Here is a 19,891-nt window from a genome sequence, read left to right as displayed (position 1 = left end):
CCGCTGTCCAAAATCCCTAGAACTAAGCTCGCGGTTTGGAGAGTATTGATAAAAAAAACGGAAAATGTAACAGCACCACTAGTACTATAAGATGTCACAAATAGCTAATATATATAATTATATATTTTTTTATTTTTTACTTTTTTTATAACAACGGAAAAACTGAAACAAAAAGCGCCACTAGAAGTAAAAAAAAACAGTGTCGAACTGTCACTGCTGTCACAAATCAGTGACGCACTAGGTAAAAACGTAACAGGGTAGTATGGAGGTGTGCGAGGTGGTGATTTGATGAAAGGGTGACAGTCACTTCAGGGGCACTGACTAATTTATATTATTCTTCACTGTCACTGTTATGGTCAGTGACAGACTTCAATTTCTTCATAGATTACAGCAGCTGATGAATGAATGAACGAATGAATGAATGAATCAGCAGCAGAATAATGGGCACTGATGGACACTGAAACTTTGTTACTGTACTGTAGAATGTAACTATATTCAGTTACAGTTACAATCTTCACTGCAGCCTGTCAGATCACACAGGCTGCAGACTTCAGACAGGGAGGACAGCAATTGGAAGGGGCACTGCTGGGCACTGCAGGGCACTAGACTGTCACTGTTATATTCAGTGACAGTCACTAGGATCTTAACTGCAGCCTGTCAGATCGCACAGGCTGCAGACTTAGGAGGCAGCAGGTGGGCACGGATGGGCACTGAGGGGCACTGCTGGGCACTACTGGGGCACAGATTTATACAAGACTGTCACTGTTATATACAGTGACAGTCACTAGGATCTTCACTGCAGCCTGTCAGATCGAACAGGCTGCAGACTTCAGACGGCGGCAGCAGCAGGGTAAGGGGCACTACAGGGGGGGTTCTTTTACTTTCACTTTAAGCCGGTGTTAGTGTTCGGAGCCGGTGTTAGCGTAACAAAGACGCTGATACACTGTGATTGGTCCACAGGGACCAATCACAGGGCTCTAATCCCAGGACCAATCACAGATGGTCCTGGGATGTCAGGCAGAACTTGTCTCCCGCCGCTGGCCGTGGGACTTCTGCCTGATAACCCCTGCGCTGCTGCGCAGCGACGGGTTAACTGCATGTCATTTATAAATGTCGGGATGCGCGATCCCACTGCACAACCCGGCGTTTATATATGACATTCTGCGGGAAGGGGTTAATGAATGTTTTCTTTATTCTCTGGGTCAATACAATTAAAATGATACCCATGGTTACATACATTTCTATTATTGTAGGAATACTGAGGCAGTAGAGGATAATGGGGACGGCATTACTCGGCAGCGACAATAGCAGAAGACACAGTCTATAAATCACGGAGTCAGGAGGGCGAATGCCGGGTAAGCAGGGGTGCACGATGTTAATGAAAGAGAGACATCTGCATGAACTTCATGTAAGAAAAAATGCACATCGGCACTCACCTGTAAAACATAGCCTTTATTGTGTCATCTTCATAAAATACAGCCGGCCTGGTGGGAACGGGAGCAGGGAGCGCAGCAGCCGAAGCTGTGCGGGTGAGCGGCAAACAGCTGGTTTCGCAGGTGCATCTGCCTCCTCTGGCCTCACCTGTCGTCACATCCAGGTAGGTATTTACCATATTGGGATGTGTGACGTAACCCAGGGGGGAGGGCGCTCGGGGTGAGCGCCGGTGAGGATAACATGTAAATTACAGAAAGACACCTAATTTATAAAAGCATGAGAAAGAACAAAAATGAATGCGAAAATCATGACAAAGTTACAAAGTGTCAAATGGAAAAATATCCTAACAGGGATGTGTAGAAAATCGAAGAAAAAATCGCAACAGAAAAAACAAGGGGGGATTATAGAAAGACAGTTAGTTAGTTTCGGTCATTCAAACCCAGAATGCCGAGTGTGTCCGTGCACATTATCCAGACAGCCTCCCGCTGTCCCAGGATCAGTTCCTTCATGTCTCCAGTCGCAGTGATCCTTTCGATGCCACAGAAGGCGAGATGCTCAGGGTTACTTCCATGCTGGGATCGCATGTGGTCGATGAGCCTTGCAGATCCAATGCCGGTTATCAGAGATCTCTTGTGTTCCCGAAAGCGTGAAAACAAGCAGCGCTTGGTGGAGCCGATGTAGTAGAAGTTACAGGGGCACAGAAGGGCATAGACTACCCATTCTGAACGGCAACTGATGAATTCTTTTATTATAATTTCAGTGCCTCCCAGTCTGAGAAAAGCTCCTTTTCGGAGCTGAGGACAGTGGATACAGGAGCCACATCTGTAGTTACCAGTTCCAGGATGTGCCCGTTTTTATGCAAAGTTCTTTTTATGATGTCAGATAAAGGGTTAAACTGAAAGGAGAACACAAAGGGCTTTTCTTTTTGTTTTTTCTGTTTCTTCTTTTTGTAGGTTTTGTGCACAAAATCCGCGTGGGGGATACTGCTTACTTTTTCGAGTGCAGACAGCAACAATTTTTTTAGGATACCCTCTCTGAGTAAAGCGGGTGATGAGTTTATCTGCTTGGGATTTGAACTGAGCCTCAGTACTGTTGATTTTCCTTAGTTGCAATAGCTGACTATAAGGTAGAGAATTTTTAGTGTGGGCTGGATGGTAGCTGTTGAAATGCAAGTAAGAATTAGTTGCCGTCTGCTTCCTGTAGCCAGTGGTGGTGATGGAGCCATCAATGATGCGGACTTCCACATCAAGAAAATCGATAATTTTGGTGGCAAATTTGCTCGTGAAAAACATATTCATGTGGTTTTGTTCATTGAGATATTTAAGGAACATGGGGAAATCGGTTTCGTCCCCTTCCCAAATAATGAACACGTCATCCACATAGCGGGTGTACAGTCTCAGATTTTTTAATGAAAGGATTACTGAGGTTGTAAATCATTTTCTGTTCCAGGGCAGCAAGGTAGAGATTTGCAAATTAACATGCCACTGGTGTCCCCATCGCAGTTCCTGTCCTTTGGGTTCCTGTCCTTTGGGTATACCAATCGCCATCAAACATGAAACAATTGTTTCCTAGGACCATCTCCAGTCCTTTAGTGACAAAGTCCACTTATTCAGTGCTTTTTTTCTGCGGTGAGCAGAAAGTCTCTTACTGCCCGGACCCCCAGATCCTGGGGGATCCGGGTGTAAAGGCTCTCCAGGTCTATGGTAGCCATGTTGTAAGTATTTTCCCAATGGAAGTCTTCAAGTAGGAGGAGAAAATTATCTGTATCCTTCAGGTATGAAGGAATATCTTGAAGGATAGGACGCAGTATCCAGTCAAGGTAACTAGACAAATACTCTAGTGGGGCCCTGATGCCTGCCACAATTGGCCTGCCAGTGGGGGGAGTCAAGACTCTTGTGAATCTTGGGTAAAAAGTACCATTGCGGCTTACTGGCGTGAGTTGGTACTAATTTTTCAGCTTTATTCTTGCTGATGATACCCAATTCTACATTTTATGCAGGTAGCTCCGTAGTTTGGCTAGGATTTTTGTGGTGGGGTCAGATTTAAGAGGGAGATAGGTGTCCTCATAATTTTAATTGTCTGTGCGCCTCCTTCACGTAATAGTCTTTGGACATGACTACTACGCTGCCCCCTTAATCTGCTTTCTTGATGATGAAATCTGACCGGGAGCGTAGCCATTTTAATGCTCGTTTCTTTTTCGGTCAGATTGCCGGGAGCTGTAGGACAAATCAGGGATTTCACCTCCTTCACTACTTGTGCTGAGAATGATTCCAGGCTGCTGCCGGGTTGTATTTACGGTGTGAACGTGGATGGGTTGCCACCGATAAAATCACTGATGTTAATGGTGTCATCTGAAGGTGTAGTGGTGCCTTGTTCCACCTCCAGCAGGTCCAAAAGACATGTTCTCTCTTGTGGAGAGAGTAGAGGGGGCGAAGAAACCGAGTGGTCCTATTGTAGTAGGAATTTCACCTTCTTTTTCTTCTTTTTTCTTTTTGGCAGTGTTGGTACTGTTATTGATTTAAAAAAACTTAAAAAGGTTCATCCGACGGATGCCTTTAAAAAGATCCACCTCGAAGCTGACATGATCAAATTTAGCAGGTAGGCAATAGTTAAGTCCTTTAGATAACAGTTGTATACAGTCATCATCCAGTTCCACATTAGAGAGGTTTATCACAATAGTGGGGGTAGGAGCTAGGACTTCTTGCTCCAGGGGACCTGTCTCTTCGGTCTCTGTGCTGGTTTTTGTTGTTGTTTTTTTGCCTCTGCCCCGCCGGATGCGCCTTCCGGAGGGGCGTTTGCGTTTTTTGATCCCTCATTTTGTGTGTCCTTAAAGTCTTCAGATGTTCTGACATCTTCTGTAGAACTGGAGTCGGTGTCTGAGGTCCAGTATTCCTTATTTTTATTCTTATTACGTTGATTCCTTTTATTAGATGCTCTCCTTTTTTTCTCTCTTTCTTGTCGCCAAGTGAAAATACGGTTGCTATCGTAATCGGCTTTATCCCTTAGAAACTTGTCTTTTTTACGCTCTTTAATCTCTGCTTGCACCAGTATTAATTTCTTTTCTAGTTTTTGAAAGAATTGTTGTACTTGTCCGTCCATAAGTCGCTTCCTGAGCTCTATATTGCATTTACTTAGCTCTGTGGTGGTGGTATTGTATTCCTCTTCATTCCTGGAGAGTACCAGATGTAGCATCTTGGTAGCGCTTTCTATTTGGATATCTTTCCAGCGAGCTTGAAATGAAGGATCATGTTGAAACTGTGATCTTTCTTTGAACTGTCTTAACCCTCTAGGTATTCTATTGCAGTTGGCGTATGATTTAAGTGATTTAACTGTCCAAAATAGACGTATTTCTTTCTCAGCGAGGTTGGTGATACGGTATTCCAAATTTCTTGTGCTCATTACTTGGATATCGTCCTTGAGGTTGCATTCCTCAAAAAACTCCTCCACATTTTCCCTTCCCACACTTAAGGCTTCGGCTAGATGGCCGGTATCGCCTTCTCCCTCTTCATTTGTATCCGTGTGTGACATGATTTATGAGCCTCCAGCGGTTGCAAGTGATGCAATTAGATAGGCTGGAGGGACCGCTCTATTGCGACTAAGGAAAATCAACAGTACTGAGGCTTTACTCAGAGAGGGTATCCTAAAAAATTGCTGCTGTCCGCACTCGAAAAAGTAAGCAGTATCCCCCGCACGGATTTAGTGCACAAAACCTACAAAAAGAAGAAACAGAAAAAAGAAAAAGATAAGCAATTTGTGTTCTCCTTTCAGTTTAACCCTTTATCTGACATCATAAAAATAACTTTGCATAAAAACGGGCACATCCTGGAACGTAATCCTATTCTTCAGGATGTTGCAAAGAAAAAACCACTGGTCACCTTCAGGCGCAGTACTAGCCTGAAAAATCTCCTGGTGTCATCCACTTTCTCCTCTAAAGCTCCCAATGAGAATTGGTTAGAAAAAAATGATTTGAAGGGTAACTACAGATGTGGCTCCTGTATCCACTGTCCTCAGCTCCGAAAAGGAGCTTTTCTAAGACTGGGAGGCACTGAAATTATAATAAAAGAATTCATCAGTTGCCGTTCAGAATGGGTAGTCTATGCCCTTCTGTGCCCCTGTAACTTCTACTACATCGGCTCCACCAAGCGCTGCTTGTTTTCACGCTTTCGGGAACACGAGATCTCTGATAACCGGCATTGGATCTGCAAGGCTCAACGACCACATGCCATCCCAGCATGGAAGTAACCCTGAGCATTTCACCTTCTGTGGCATCGAAAGGATCACCGCGACCGGAGACATGAAGGAACTGATCCTGAGACAGCGGGAGGCTGTCTGGATAATGCGCACGGACGCACTCGGCATTCTGGGTTTGAATGACCGAAACGAACTGTCTTTCTATAATCCCCCCCTTGATCTTGATCTTTGATTTTCTACACATCCCTGTCAGGATATTTTTCCATTTAACACTTTGTAACTTTGTCATGATTTTCGCATTCATTTTTGTTCTTTCTCATGCTTTTATAAATTAGGTGTCTTTCTGTAATTTGCATGTTATCCTCTCCGACACTCACCCCGAGTGCCCTCCCCCCTGGGTTACGTCACACATCCCAATATGGTAAATACCTACCTGGATGTGACGACAGTAGAGGCCAGAGGAAGCGGATTCACCCGCGAAACCAGCTGTTTGCCGCTCACCCGCACAGCTTCGGCTGCTGCGCTCCCTGCTCGCATTCGCACCAGGCCGGCTGTATTTTATGAAGATGACACAATAAAGGCTATGTTTTACAGGTGAGTGCCGATGTGCATTTTTTCTTACATGAAGTTCAGTTCTATTATTGTACTGCTTTTAAAAAATCTGAAACTTTTTTTTATTCAAAATCAGTATGTTTAAAATTGCCCTATTTTGACCACCTCTTACTTTAGTTTTCCTTATTCAGGGGTGTGTGAGGACTAATTTTTTGCGCCATCATCTGTAGTTTGTTTTGGTACCATGTTTGCTTATATGTGCAAATGGCGGAGTTTCCCTGGTAGCAACATCTGACGCGGAAATCCAGATTCTGGCATCTGCAGAAACAATGAACAGATCTATGGAGATGGGCCACTTTTAGAGCTGCTGGAACATGAAAACGCGCGGAATGTCTGCCAGTGTTTCCCAGGTGAACATTCCGCACATTTTATGCCATCTAAAGGCTATCTTCACACAACGGAATGTCCGCACGGTGATTCACCCGTGCAGACATTCCGGACACTGTGGAGCACTTGCATAGGTGCCGGCACTAGGACCGCACAGGAATGCACCTTCTCGTAGACGGCCTGCATTCCGTGCAGACTCCGCGCAAAGAATGAACGTTTTCATTCTTTGTGCAGACCGGGAAAATGGAATTTCCGTGCCGAAAACATCTGGCATGGAAATTCTGCCGTGTCCACAGTGCAGCAGAATCCCGTTGAATTCAAGAGGACTCTGCTGCAGCGGAATCACACAATATAGTTATGTTGCATTTGCCTTGTGGTTTGTAACTGTATTACATCAGTTTCAAATAGTAATAGAAGAATGACATTTTTTATTTTATACCTATTTTACTGTCGTTTTTAGTTTTCATTTTGCAATTTGTAAACCTAAAATTGGCAAAAAGTTGCAGTTTTTTTGCTCAAATGATGTTAGTACAAAAACGTGTGACTTGTCTACATTATTTAACTGGCAATTAAACACAAAAAGGATAAACTGCACCAATTAGGTATATATTGTGCTCTATTTTTCATGATATGTACTAGGTGCAAGGGGTCTATAAGTCGTAAATCAGTATAGCTCCATAAACTATTTTATACAGAGAAAGAGAAAAACTCAAACAAGGAGCAATTGCTACTGATAAATATGCAAAATTTTATTAGTATATCCAAAATGTTAAAAAGCGTCACACATATGTGACTGATTTCAATAAAGATAAAATACCAGGTGTGTATGTATAAAGCAATACAAAATGAGATGTCTCAGATACAACCGGAAAACACGTAGGTGGATCAGGTACAGTAGAAGTAAAATTCACAATGGATGTATATATAGTGAGGTCAGGAAATGATGTAATATGGCTCCTATTCAAAAAGAAGTAACCAGGGGTCCAGAAAGGGCCCCAGTAGTATGAGAAGCTACATTAAGGCAATCACAGTGTGTCCTGTAATTGATTGTAAACCAGACAACTTGTTTTAATATTTGGGGAAGCTGTTCAGCACCCACTTTCTGGATATTGCTTTTATCATTTAAAAGTGTTAGTGTCTACGTTTGTAAGAATAAATGTGACATGTACAGTAAACCAGTACCTATAGATGATGTTTACCTGCTATTTATGTGCTTGGTTCCTGTTATAGCTGAGCTCCTTTTGGGCAGGGTTGGGTTCATACTCATACTTTTGTAAGCAATGAATAGGTTTTTGTAAGGCTTGATTTGCACTGAGGTTTTTTTTTTTCTATGCTTTTTCCATGCTGGGCAGGAGTGTACCTACTGCATATACTGAACTGTACCCCCAGCTGTATAGTTGCTTGCACAGCTCAGCCCTTATCAAAGCAGGGACTCCTGTCATTATAGTGCTGTATGCATTACTGCTTACCTACATAGGTGCTGCCACTAACTGCGTTTTTCTTCTCCATACACTTCTATGTGTGAGGATTTCTAAGAATAGTCTCAACATCTGGCTTCAGCGATACAATGTTGTGTGGCAGGGGTGACATTTCGTTTTTTGGGTCGGATTTGGCCCAAGTGGAAACATAGCCTAAGGCAGTGATGGCGAACCTTTTTGAGCCCGAGTGCCCAAACTTTAATGCACGCCAACTTTTTTCCCCTCAAAGTGCCAGCACAGCAATTAAATCATAATACTGAGGTTTAAGTTTAGAAAAAACAACTTATTTAGGCAGTATGTTCCCCCACATTAGGTTGTAGTTCCCCCACATTAGGTAGGCAGTATAGTTCCCCCACATTAGGTTGGCAGTATGTTCCCCCACATTAGGTGCAGTATAGTTCCCCCACAGACATACAGCCTTCAGCCATATACAGTGTATGGCTGGAGGTTGTATGTCTGTGTACTGCTCCTCCGGTCAGGGGTCACGATCTACTGTAGCAGTAGGTCCCGGGACCAGAGGAGCGGTAGTCGGAGCATCGAAGCTGAAGTGTAGCTGGTAACTTACCATGCCGGCTATCGCACGTCGTCCTCCTTGATGCTCCGATGCTCTGCTCCTGCGTTCCTATGGGCGCACGCACGGGACGTCATTGACGTCCCTGCGTGCACTACCTCTTGGAGGCCTTTGTGTTTTTAAAGTTCCTTGTGTCCCGCCTGGCGACCTATGGCCTTGTGCCCATCACTGGTCTAAGGGATGTATCTAGACATTTGTTCTAACAAACTTTCTTGAAGACCATGGGGTAACTTGCACGAGCTACAGCTCAGCCCAAAAATCTTGCAGATTTTTCAAGTTTTGTGCTGTGGATGACGAAAGGGTGTAGTTTTTGGGTGAAGCGGGTGTGGTATTATTCAAAGGAGGCATGGTCTAGCAAGTGTGCACTGTAGTTAAATTCTCCGCCAGCTTAGAACTGGAAGAGATTTCAGCGAGGACACACAGGCAGCCTCAGATGCACAGGGATTTACGTATAGGTGTGCGCCTCTACATAAATCCCCCTAAATATTCTTTACATTTAGATTCCCTGTTCACATATAGGTTTTCTGTATCACCTTAAGAAAAAAATAAAAATAAAACATGCATTGTTTAGGCTTGGCAAGCATAAACTAAATGAACATTCACCTTACTCCTCCAGTTCTCAAATTTACTTGTAAAACTGGTTTTTGTGCAGGATTCCATAATAAGGTACAATGAATCTTTCAACTTCCTTTCTATTCCACATAAACATGGTGGTGAATCCAAACAGTACAAGTCCCATACGGAGAGCTCAGGTGTAACGTTTGTTTGTACAACATTACTTCCTTAATGTACTGTCAGTGACGGAAGTCTGTGCCTCATTACTCAGGATTAAACTACTGGGTGAGTAATATTTTGCATCAGCTACAGCTTTGTGGATACAGTAGCACTCTTGAAAACTCTGTATTGAGGAATGAATGCTAAATAGCATATTTCAATAGTTGTGAAGTAGTGTTTGTCTACAATTCCTAATGCATTTTATTTTGTATGTTTTGGTTTCTTTTGTGTTATTTCCTTTGCTTTTTTGAATAGCTTTTCATTTAGGAAAGCATTAGAGACACTAATGAGCCCTAGGTGGTTTGTATTTCCTGACAGGTGTGCTTTTTTTTTTTTGTCCAGAGCAGGAGCAAACCCACATAGCAAACCTCTCCTGCTCTGGACAGTTCCTAACATGGACAGAAGTGTCAGCAGAGAGCACTGTGGTCAGACAGAAAATACATTTAAAAAAGAAAAGAACTTCCTGTGGAGCATACAGCAGCTGATAAGTACTGGAAGGATTAAGAACTTTAAATAGAAGTAATTTACAAATCTGTGTACCGTAACTTTCTGGCACCAGTTGATTAAAAAAAATATATGTTTTTCCACCTTTAACTTTAAGCTGTTAGTTCAAATGGAGTGTCACAGCAGATACACACTACTTTTACCAGATTTCTGGAAGTGTGTTTTAGGCTAGGTTTACACCGTGTTGTCCTATCTGTTTGGTATATATGTTGACAAACCTGACCCAAAAGGGATGCTGACATATACTGCAGTGTAGTGACAGGGGGAGGAAATTATCAAAACCTGTGCAGAGCAAAAGTGGTACAGTTGCCCATAGCAACCAATCAGATTGCTTCTTTAATTTTTAAAAACACCTTGGAAATATAAAAGAAGCAATCTGGTTGCTATGCGTAACTGCGCCACTTTTGCTCTGCACAGGTGTTGATAAATCTCCACCAGAGAGCCTATTGAGTTTAATGGGTCAAACATAGTCGCAGACAGTAACGCTCTTCAGTCCCGCAAGATAAATGTATACGTGAGGAACATGGACTAAACATGTACCTGGTTGACTACGTTTAGCACATTAAACTCAATAAACCCTCTATGTTATTATATAGTACTGTACATGTCTAATGATTACATATAATAGTCTCCTATGGGAGACTTAAAAACATAAAATAAGTATAAAAATATGTATAAACACCCCCCTATTAAAAATTGAAATCACCCCCTGTTCCAATTTAAACAAAATAATAAACAAATAAAATGAAACCCTTGTGTAGGAATATGACATAAATGTAAAAAAAATACCAAATCAGAATTGCTGATTTTGGTCCCATCATATGTCAGAATAAAATGTAAAAAAAAATGCTTACAAAATCCCATAAAAACAAAAATAGTACAGATAATGGCACAAAAAATGAGCCCTCATTTGTGTGTAATTATACGGGAGATAAAGATTTCCACTCTGTCAGCACCTTGCTCCATAGAATCGCATTACACTAGGTCTCACGCTGGAGATGGGTGTTGTAGAGACAGATGTCCACCATTATCGCTGATTTCTGCCATTACCAGCGGGTCCCTGTGCACGAAGAGAACAAAGCTCATGTACATGACATAAATGTATGTCTTGTTAGTTAAAGGGGTACTCCGCTTCTAGACATCTTTTAACCCTTTATTCAAACGATAGAGGATAAGATGTCGTCTCATCGGGTTCCAGCCGCTGGGACCATCCACAATCTCCGTGCACACACCTGGGACCTGGCCGGACCCCAGCGATCAGACAGCTTATCCCCTATCGTAGATAGATAGATAGATAGATAGATAGGGGATAAGATGTCTAGGGTGGAGTACAAGGGTGCCAGGATATACATTCACATCCATTGTCGTTAAGGGGTTAAAGAATTACTCGAGGCGGAATCCTCAAGTAAAATCCCATGAAGTCAATGGGACTTGTATTCCGCCCCAAATTCCCTGCCAAATTGGGCACTAAATAAGCTCTGAGACTTGATTCACACTAGGGAATTTCCGAGCAGAATTCCATTTTGAAAATCTCCTCGGAAATTCTGATGCAGCAAAGTCGCATTGATGGCAATGGGATTCCGATGCTCAGTGCACACTACCAAATTTTATAGGCAGATATTCCCCCGCTGAAATTCGGCCACCAAAAGAATGGTCTTTAGAGGGAATCTTCTTGGCAGAAATTGCCGTCTGTCTCCGTGCGGTCCTGGTGTCTACTGATTCAGTTGGCGCTGGTGCACTTGGAATAGTTGGTCAAAATGTTTTCAGCCGTAACATTCTCAGTGTGAACCTAGTGTGATTCTACTTAATTCATACTTTATTTTAGGATGGAGCAGAAAGGTCTGGGTTCACCTGCCAGAATTACCTCTATGACTATGTTTACATGGCAGAGTTTCCTTGCAGAAATCCACCGGTTTATTTGAATGTGGATTCCACTGTCCCATTTCCCATTTCTGAAAGTTCTGCTGTGTGAACCCAGCCAAAGAGGTTTTTACTCCAAAATTTCAGTGGCAAAATTTTCCTTGTTATTTTCCTCAGTGTGCACATGCCCTAAGACTAATTCAGGAATTTCAGGTGGAATTCCTGCTTGAATCAGACTCCCATTGGTTTTTAATGGGATTTCTTGGACTCTGTTCATATAGAATAATGTCCACTCAGAAATTTAAGACAGAACTGAATTACACTTGAAAAATATACTTATCCATTCTTCTGTAAGAATCTGTAAGTTAATTTCTGTGGTCAATAGGACTTTGATTTCGGAGCCAAATTCTGCTTTAAATTCCATGCCAAATAAGCACAAATTCTGCTTTGTTTTACTATGGAGCAGAAAGAGGATTACAGCGAGCAAATTTTCCTCTCCATTTTCTCAGTGTTAGATTAAGGGCACACTCAGATGGTGAAATACCTTCTGGGCAGGGATTCCATCAATCTGTCAGCGCTAGGACGTGCCGTCTCCATTGACAGCAATGCATGTCCAAGCAGATTCCCTTGAGAGATTGAAAATGTTCATTCATTCAGTGGAGTCTGGAATTCAAATTTCTGCGGCAGAGATTTCAGCCTTGGAAGTTTTACAGTGTGCATGGTGCAGCAGAAACCTATTAGAAACGATGGGACGCTGCTGCATAAGAGTTTCTCTCCACTTGATTCCACTAGATCAATAAACATCCACTTGGTTTATGTTCTAGGATAATTGTAGATTACTGGATTTTGTAATGACAGCCGCCACTGCTATCAGTAAATAGTTTTGAGAAGCAGCACGAAACATTATGCAGAATGCAGTACTTAAGCCGGGTCACCTTGACAACAGCAGCACCTGCTAATTATTCAGTCATACGATCCCATTCACAGGATGCAGGATGGCTCTTCAGTGAGCATGTTTCCAGGAAGTGGAGCTAAAATGGACTTGACATTTAATGTCTCATGTCAACCTGTTCACTAGGGACCTGTAATAATAATTCTTATTTACAGGGCTTGATATTATTTAGCTTTATGTTAAATGGGCACTCTCATTAAAACTATTTTTTGCTATTGCACTCCTTATGGTAAATAAAAAATATTTCTAATTTACTTTGTTTGAAAAAAAATGAAATTTTCTATGTTTTATTTGTGCTTAAAAAAGCTCAAGAGCACATTTTCCCCCATCTCATTCACAGACTTTGGACCGAAGCCCAAACACAGGAAGTGCAGCCTGGAGTGCTGAGGGGGGGGGGGGGGGGGTCCAACCAACAGCATATGGCAGTTTAGGCTTCTGTCCAAAGTCTCTGTATGAGATGGGGGAAAATGTGCTCTTGAGCTTTTTTAAGCACAAATGAAACAGAAAACTTTTTTTTCAACAAAGTATATTGGAAATATTTTTTATTTATTTACCATAAGGAGTGCAATAGAAAAATTAGTTGTAATGAGAGTTACCCTTTAAATATGTGAAATTTTGTAATTTCTCTACTGCTTCTTGATCATCCCTCATATTCTCAGTTATTGCTATACATACCCATACATTGTATCCAAAAGCATGGATGTCCCTTTGGGGCGATGCATTTAAAAATTATTTATACCAGGGAAATGCCAGTCATGCCATCCGGTTTGTATGGTAATGTTGTAGTATTTTTGAGGTAACCTGCAGCCGAAGTTATCTGGAATCAGTACTTAGCCACATACATAATCGCTTTTCCATTAAAAAACTGGACTTTTATGGTGGATTTGGCTGGAAGATTGAACATGTTTAATCTTCCACTAGAATTCAGATCCGCGTGGGAAGTTCGGTCACGGAAATTCCGCCGTGTGAACTGAGCCCTGGGATCAGACATCTTATTTAGAGATGAGCGGATTGAATCGGACAAATCCGAATTCGTTACAAATTTCCTGAAAAATTTGATTCGTAACGAATCCGAATATCGCCTCGATTCGATAAAACAAATCGCTTCATTAAATTCCATTTTGTGCAGTCCAGGCCAGGGGATCTAAAACGGTGGCTACACTTGTGAGGACATTTGGCAAGGAACTTTGGGAAAGCAGGTAAGCGGGATCACCCTTAATCACATGCAGCAAGCAGCCTATCAGCAGCCAGCCAGCCCTGTGATGTCACAGCCCTTTATATTGGGCAGCCATCGCTGCAGATAGGCATTGCTGGGATTTTCTCCTGAGAGAGCAGACAGTGTCTGTCTGTGTGTGTTACTGAGAAAAAAGATCTTTACAGTGGTGAATCAATTCACCTGAAGCCCACATTACTGCAGGCAGGCAGATAGACAGGGACAGGAGAGAGAGAGAGTACACTTTATGTTGCAACTGTACTGGGGTTTGTTACTCTAAAGCTAATAGAGGGGACAGTTAGTGTGAGCACTAAAAGACCTGGTCACCTGCCTTTAACTCCTAATTCAAGTGTAACCGTACTGGGGCGTATTTTGCTATCCTAAGTGTAATATATACGCACTCAGCGATTTTACGTTTTTTCCTGTTAAACTCATAGGGGCCAGTGTTTGTTAAAGGCCATAAATACCTACATACCTGCTTTTAACACCTAATTCAGGTGTAACCGTTCTGGGGTGTATTTTCCTATCATAAGTATAATATATACGCACTCAGTGCTTTTACATTTTTTCCTGTTAAACTCATAGGGGCCCTTTATTGTTAAAGGCCAGAATTATCTACATACAAAAACTGCTTCTATTGCCTAATTCATAATTCAGGTGTAACCGTACTGGGGTGTATTTTCCTATCATAAGTGTAATATATACGCACTCAGTGCTTTTACATTTTTTCCTGTTAAACTCATAGGGGCCAGTTATTGAGGCCAGAATTACCTACACACCTGCTTTTGACACCATATTCAGGTGTAACTGTACTGGGGTGTATTTTGCTATCATAAGTTTAATATATACACACTTAGCTGTTGTACAAGTATGTCAGGCAGAGGAGTGCCAGGACGTGCACAGAGGAGTGGCAGAGGCTTAAATTTATCAGGCGCAGGCAGAGGTCACAGCAGAGTAGGGGGCATGGCAGCAGGAGTTGCAGAGAGAGGTCTGAGCTCCCGGTGTCAGCTAGCGGTCGTGTCTCGACCAGCAGCCATGATTGATTGGTTCACTCAGTCAACCACTTCATCTCGTGACATCCGACACCCCCAGTCAACAGTCGGTGGGTTCCTCAGACTCAACCCTCAGTTGGCATGGCCCTCATGCTGCTGCTGCCACCTCCATGCTCTGTCATTTTGCCGCCAAATGGTCTGGTCTCCTCATGCTGATGCTGCCACCTCCAGGCTCTGTCATTGTGCCACCATATGGTCTCCTCAGGCCTATGCTGCCACCTCCAGGCTCTGTCATTGTGCTGCCATGTGGTCTCCTCATGCTGATGCTGCCACCTCCAGGCTCTGTCATTGTGCTGCCATATGGTCTCCTTATGCTGATGCCACTTCCAGGCCCTGTCATTGTGCTGCTCTGTGGCTTAGATAGGCTGCCGCCACTTCCAGGCTGTGTCATTTTGCCGCCATGTGATCTCCTCATGCTGCTGGCACATTAAACTTGTTAAAAGGGTACTCCAGTGGAAAAAAAATTTTTTAGGTCTTTTTTAATCAACTGGTGCCAGAAATTTAAACAGATTTGTAAATTACTTCTATTAAAAAAAAGTCTTAATCCTTCCAGTACTTACCAGCTGCTGTATACTACAGAGGAAATTATTTTCTTTTTGGATTTCTTTTCTGTTATGATCACATTGCTCTCTGCTGACACCTCTGTCCATGTCAGGAACTGTCCAGAGCAGGAGAAAATCCCCATAGCAAACCTATGTTTCTCTGGACAGTTCCTGACACACACAGACAGAGGTTTCAGCAGAGAGCACTGTGGACAGACAGAAAAGAAATTCAAAAAGAAAATAATTTCCTCTGTAGTATACACTGCTAATAAGTACTGGTAGGATTAAAGGGGTACTCCACTTGAAAACATTTTCTTTTCATTCACCTGGTGCCAGAAAGTTAAACAGACTTGTAAACTACTTCTATTAAAAAATAGCAATCCTTCCAGTACCTATCAGCTGCTGTATGCTCCACAGGAAGTTCTTTTCTTTTTGAACTTTCTTTCTGCCTGACCACAAGTGTCTCTATTGACAACTCTGTCTGTGTCAGGAATTGTCCAAAGCAAGAGAGGTTTGCTATGGGGATTTGCTCCTACTCTGGACAGTTCCTAAAATTGACAGAGGTGTCAGCAGAGAGCACTTGTGATCAGGCAGAAAGGAAATTCAAAAAGAAAAGAACTTCCTGTGTATTATACACTGGAGTACTTCCTGTGTATTATAAGTACTGGAAGGATTGGGATTTTTTAATAGAAGTAATTTACAAATCTGTTTAACTTTCTGGCACCAGATAATTTTAAAGAAAATGTTTTCCAGAAGAGTACCCATTTAAGACTTTTTAATAGAAGTAATTTACAAATCTGTTTAACTTTCTGGCACCAGTTCATAAAAAAAAAAAAAAAAATATGTTTTCCACCAGAGTACCCCTTGAATCTCTTCAAAATCTTCAAATGACATCTCAAAAATGTCTTTAATCTCTTCAATTGTGACGCCATATTGTCTCCCAACCCTGCTGCCACCTCCAGACTCTGTCATTGTGCCGCTCTATGGTATCGTCATGCTGCTGGCACCTCCAAGCTCTGACATTGTGCCGCTCTGCAGCCTACATAGGCTGCCGCCACCTCCAAGCTGTGTCATTCTGCCGCCATATGGTCTCTCCATGCTGATGCCACCTCCAGGCTCTGTCATTGTGCTGCTCTTTGGCCTACATAGGCTGCTGCCACCTCCAGGCTGTGTCATTGTGCCACCATGTGATCTCCTCATGCTGCTGGCACATTAAATTAAGCTTGTTAATCTATTCAAAATCTTCAATTTAAATTTAAAGGAGTAGTCCAGTGGTGATTCAGTGGTGAGCAACTTATCCCCTATCCTAAGGATAGGGGATAAGTTGCAGATCGCGGGGGGTCCGACCGTTGGGGCCCCCCGAGATCTCCTGTATGGAGCCCCGACAGCCGGCGGGAAGGGGGCGTGTCGACCTCCGCACGAGGCGGCGGCCGACACGCCCCCTCAATACAACTCTATGGCAGAGCCGAAGCGCTGCCTTCGGCAATCTCCGGCTCTGCCATAGAGATGTATTGAGGGGGCGTGTCAGCCGCCGCTTCGTGCGGGGGTCGACACCCGCTATCTCAGCGGAGAGCCGGGGCCCCGTACAGAGAGATCGCAGGGGGCCCCAGCAGTCGGACCCCCCGCGATCTCAAACTTATCCCCTATCCTTAGGATAGGGGATAAGTTTTTCACCACTGGACTACCCCTTTAAAAGAATCTTTTTAGGGTACGTTCACACTTTCAGGATCCTGCGCAGATTTGATGCGCAGCATTTGTAACTGTCAATTAGAAGCTGTGCTCAGTCATTTAGTTTACATTGAAATCTGCAGCAGAAAATCCTGCACATCAAATCTGCGTACGTGTGAACGTACCCTTAATCTTTTCAATTGTGAGGCCCTATGGTCCTTGTCATATATTAGCTCTGGAATTACCACAAGAATCAAAGGAAACAGGTTGGAGCGATGAGAAAAAACTATAACTGATTAAATGGCACATTCCCAATTTCATATGCATTTTCACAGTACCAGCCGTGTTTAATTACACTTGCATGGCTTAACCCCTTAATGACGCAGCCCTTTTTCCCCTTAAGGACTGAGCCCTTTTTCGCAATTCTGCATTACGCATTAATAACTCTAAAACGCTTTTACCGAATATTCTGATTCTGAGATTGTTTTTTCGTGACATATTCTACTTTATTTTGGTGGTAAATTTTTGTTGTTACTTGCATCCTTTTTTGGTGAAAAATCCCCAAATTTCATGAAAATTTTGAAAATTTAGCATTTTTCGACTTTGAAGCTCTCTGCTTGCAAGGAAAATGGATATTCCAAATAAATCTTATTTTTCTTCACAAATACAATATGTCCACTTTATGTTGGGAGTTGCAGTTTGGTACCCACTAGGAAGGGCAGCAGTAAATATGGCTTACTGCCCCCTTCCTCCCCCCCCCCCCCACCATCGATTCCCTACCTGCCATGTGATCTCCGCTGTCTCTGCGATGATCTACGGTCCCTACGCATCTTCTTTGCAGGTACCGGCCTCCATCTTATCCCCCCCGTTCTGCCCGTGATTTTCTGCGATCGCCGACATGGGGGGGGTGTCTCAGGACACCCCTCGGCAATGTGCCGGGGTGCCTGGTCCAGTCCCCAACCGGCTAGCAGCGGGGACCGGAATTCCCACGGGCGTATGCATACGCCCCACGTCCTTAAGGACTCGGGATGCAGGGCGTATTCATACGCCCGGCGTCCTTAAGAGGTTAAAGACTTAATAGACGATGCTCACCAGACTTGCCCTACAATAGGTCCTCGATAAGGAATATAGATTTTTTTTTATAAATTAAAATTAAATTAAATAAAATTTAAAAATCTCTTTAATTTATTTATTTGTGATCCCATATGGTCTCCCGACCCTGCTGCCAAATCCAGACGCTCTGCGGCAGTGATTCTAATAGCGAGGCCTGTAATATGCATGTCATACTGAATAACATAACCAGCACACTCCCTATGCGTGTTACGACAAGGCAAAATGTTCTACACCCCTATTAAGGATCTCTGTAGCCCAGAACTAGCCGTTTTAAAAAAGAAATTCGCGGTGAATAAATTTGGATCAAACCTATCGAATCAATTATGCACATGGCGATACCAAATATGCTTAGTTTTATTATTTTTTTCATATTTTTTATATGGAAAATGGGAAGAGGAGGGTGATTTAAACTTTTAATATGGAAGGGGTTAATGGGTGTTTTTCAATTTTTATTTAACTTTCCTTTTTTTTTCAACACTTTATTAGTTGCTTAGGGAACTTTTAGGAGGAATCATTAGATTCCTCATACAGATCAATGGAGTTCCATAAACCTCCATTTATCTCTGTGATCTGTGCTTTGGTTGAGCCTGCTTGATTCAGCCAGGCTCAATCAAATGAAGAGCCACAGACACCAATGATGCAGAGGTAAGCCCTCCGGCTACCTCCACAGTGGATCACTATCACGGCGGGGGGATGCAATCCTCCTCTCTATATCATGGGTCGGGAAGGGGTTAAGGGAATTAATGGCTGAAAATCCCCTCGGCCGAAAGGGCCATTTTCGGGTGATAATTTTCGGCATTGAAAATTTTGGTGCACCCCTAGTTTTCTTAGTAATAACCTTGGTGCCATAGAGTGGTGTAGGGGTTAGAACCTAATTTTATTAGTTGTCTATGGTAATGAAGATATGAACAATATCTGTGGTGTTCTAAGGTTGTGATGGGGTAATATTTAATGTCCCTTGAACATATTTGTGAATTAGAGGTTAATGTTATTTGTATAAGAAGTAATTTGACACAGTTCTAATGACAAGATATATTGTACAATTGATATTACCTCTACTGCCTAATATGTAATATTTCTGTACGGCTTTTTCTATAAATGTATATAATGTATATGGTTGAGCCTGCTTCAGCCAGGCTCAATCAAATGAAGAGCCATGGACACCAATGATGCAGAGGTAAGCCCTCCAGCTACCTCCACAGTGGATCACAATCATGCTGCGGGAGGGCAATCCTTCCCAGTGGACCACCAGGGAGCATTTACATGTCACTTTAGATGCTGCTGTCAGCTTTGACAGCAGCGATCTAAAGGGTTAATAGCTAACCGCGGGGATCGCAGCATGTCTGCTTTTAGTGGCGACCCCCAGCTACAAGAATTAGCAGGGGGCTGCCGGGTATGGTCGTTAACCAGTTAAATGTTCGACATTGGAGTAATCTCCGATGTGCGTCATTACAGGCAGATGTCAGCTGCTGATAGCAGCAGGTATCTTCCGTTTATGACGCGGACCTGACCTGTGGACCCGTGTCAAGTCTGCTCACCCGACCTATGATGTACATGGATGTCATGAGTTGGGAAGGGGTTAAGCCACGCCCACTGAAAT

General features: G+C 42.9%; 1 protein-coding gene across 12 annotated transcripts in view; it reads left to right on the top strand.

Moving 5' to 3' along the window:
- Nucleotides 1–19,891, top strand: part of RPH3AL (rabphilin 3A like (without C2 domains)) — a 413,105-nt gene that overhangs the window by 130,409 nt on the left and 262,805 nt on the right. For 3 of the 12 annotated variants that reach the window (XM_056556888.1, XM_056556891.1, XM_056556889.1), the window contains exon 2: nt 1,254–1,355. The exons of the other annotated variants lie outside the window; for them this stretch is intronic. The gene's annotated coding sequence lies outside the window, so the exon portion shown is untranslated. The remainder of the gene's footprint in view (nt 1–1,253; nt 1,356–19,891) is intronic. 12 annotated transcript variants of the gene reach the window in all.

Source organism: Hyla sarda, chromosome 2 (assembly GCF_029499605.1).
Source record: "Hyla sarda isolate aHylSar1 chromosome 2, aHylSar1.hap1, whole genome shotgun sequence".
Taxonomy (NCBI): Eukaryota; Metazoa; Chordata; class Amphibia; order Anura; family Hylidae; genus Hyla; species Hyla sarda.
Note: the sequence above shows the minus strand (reverse complement) of the source record. Positions and strands in the feature narration are given on the sequence as shown.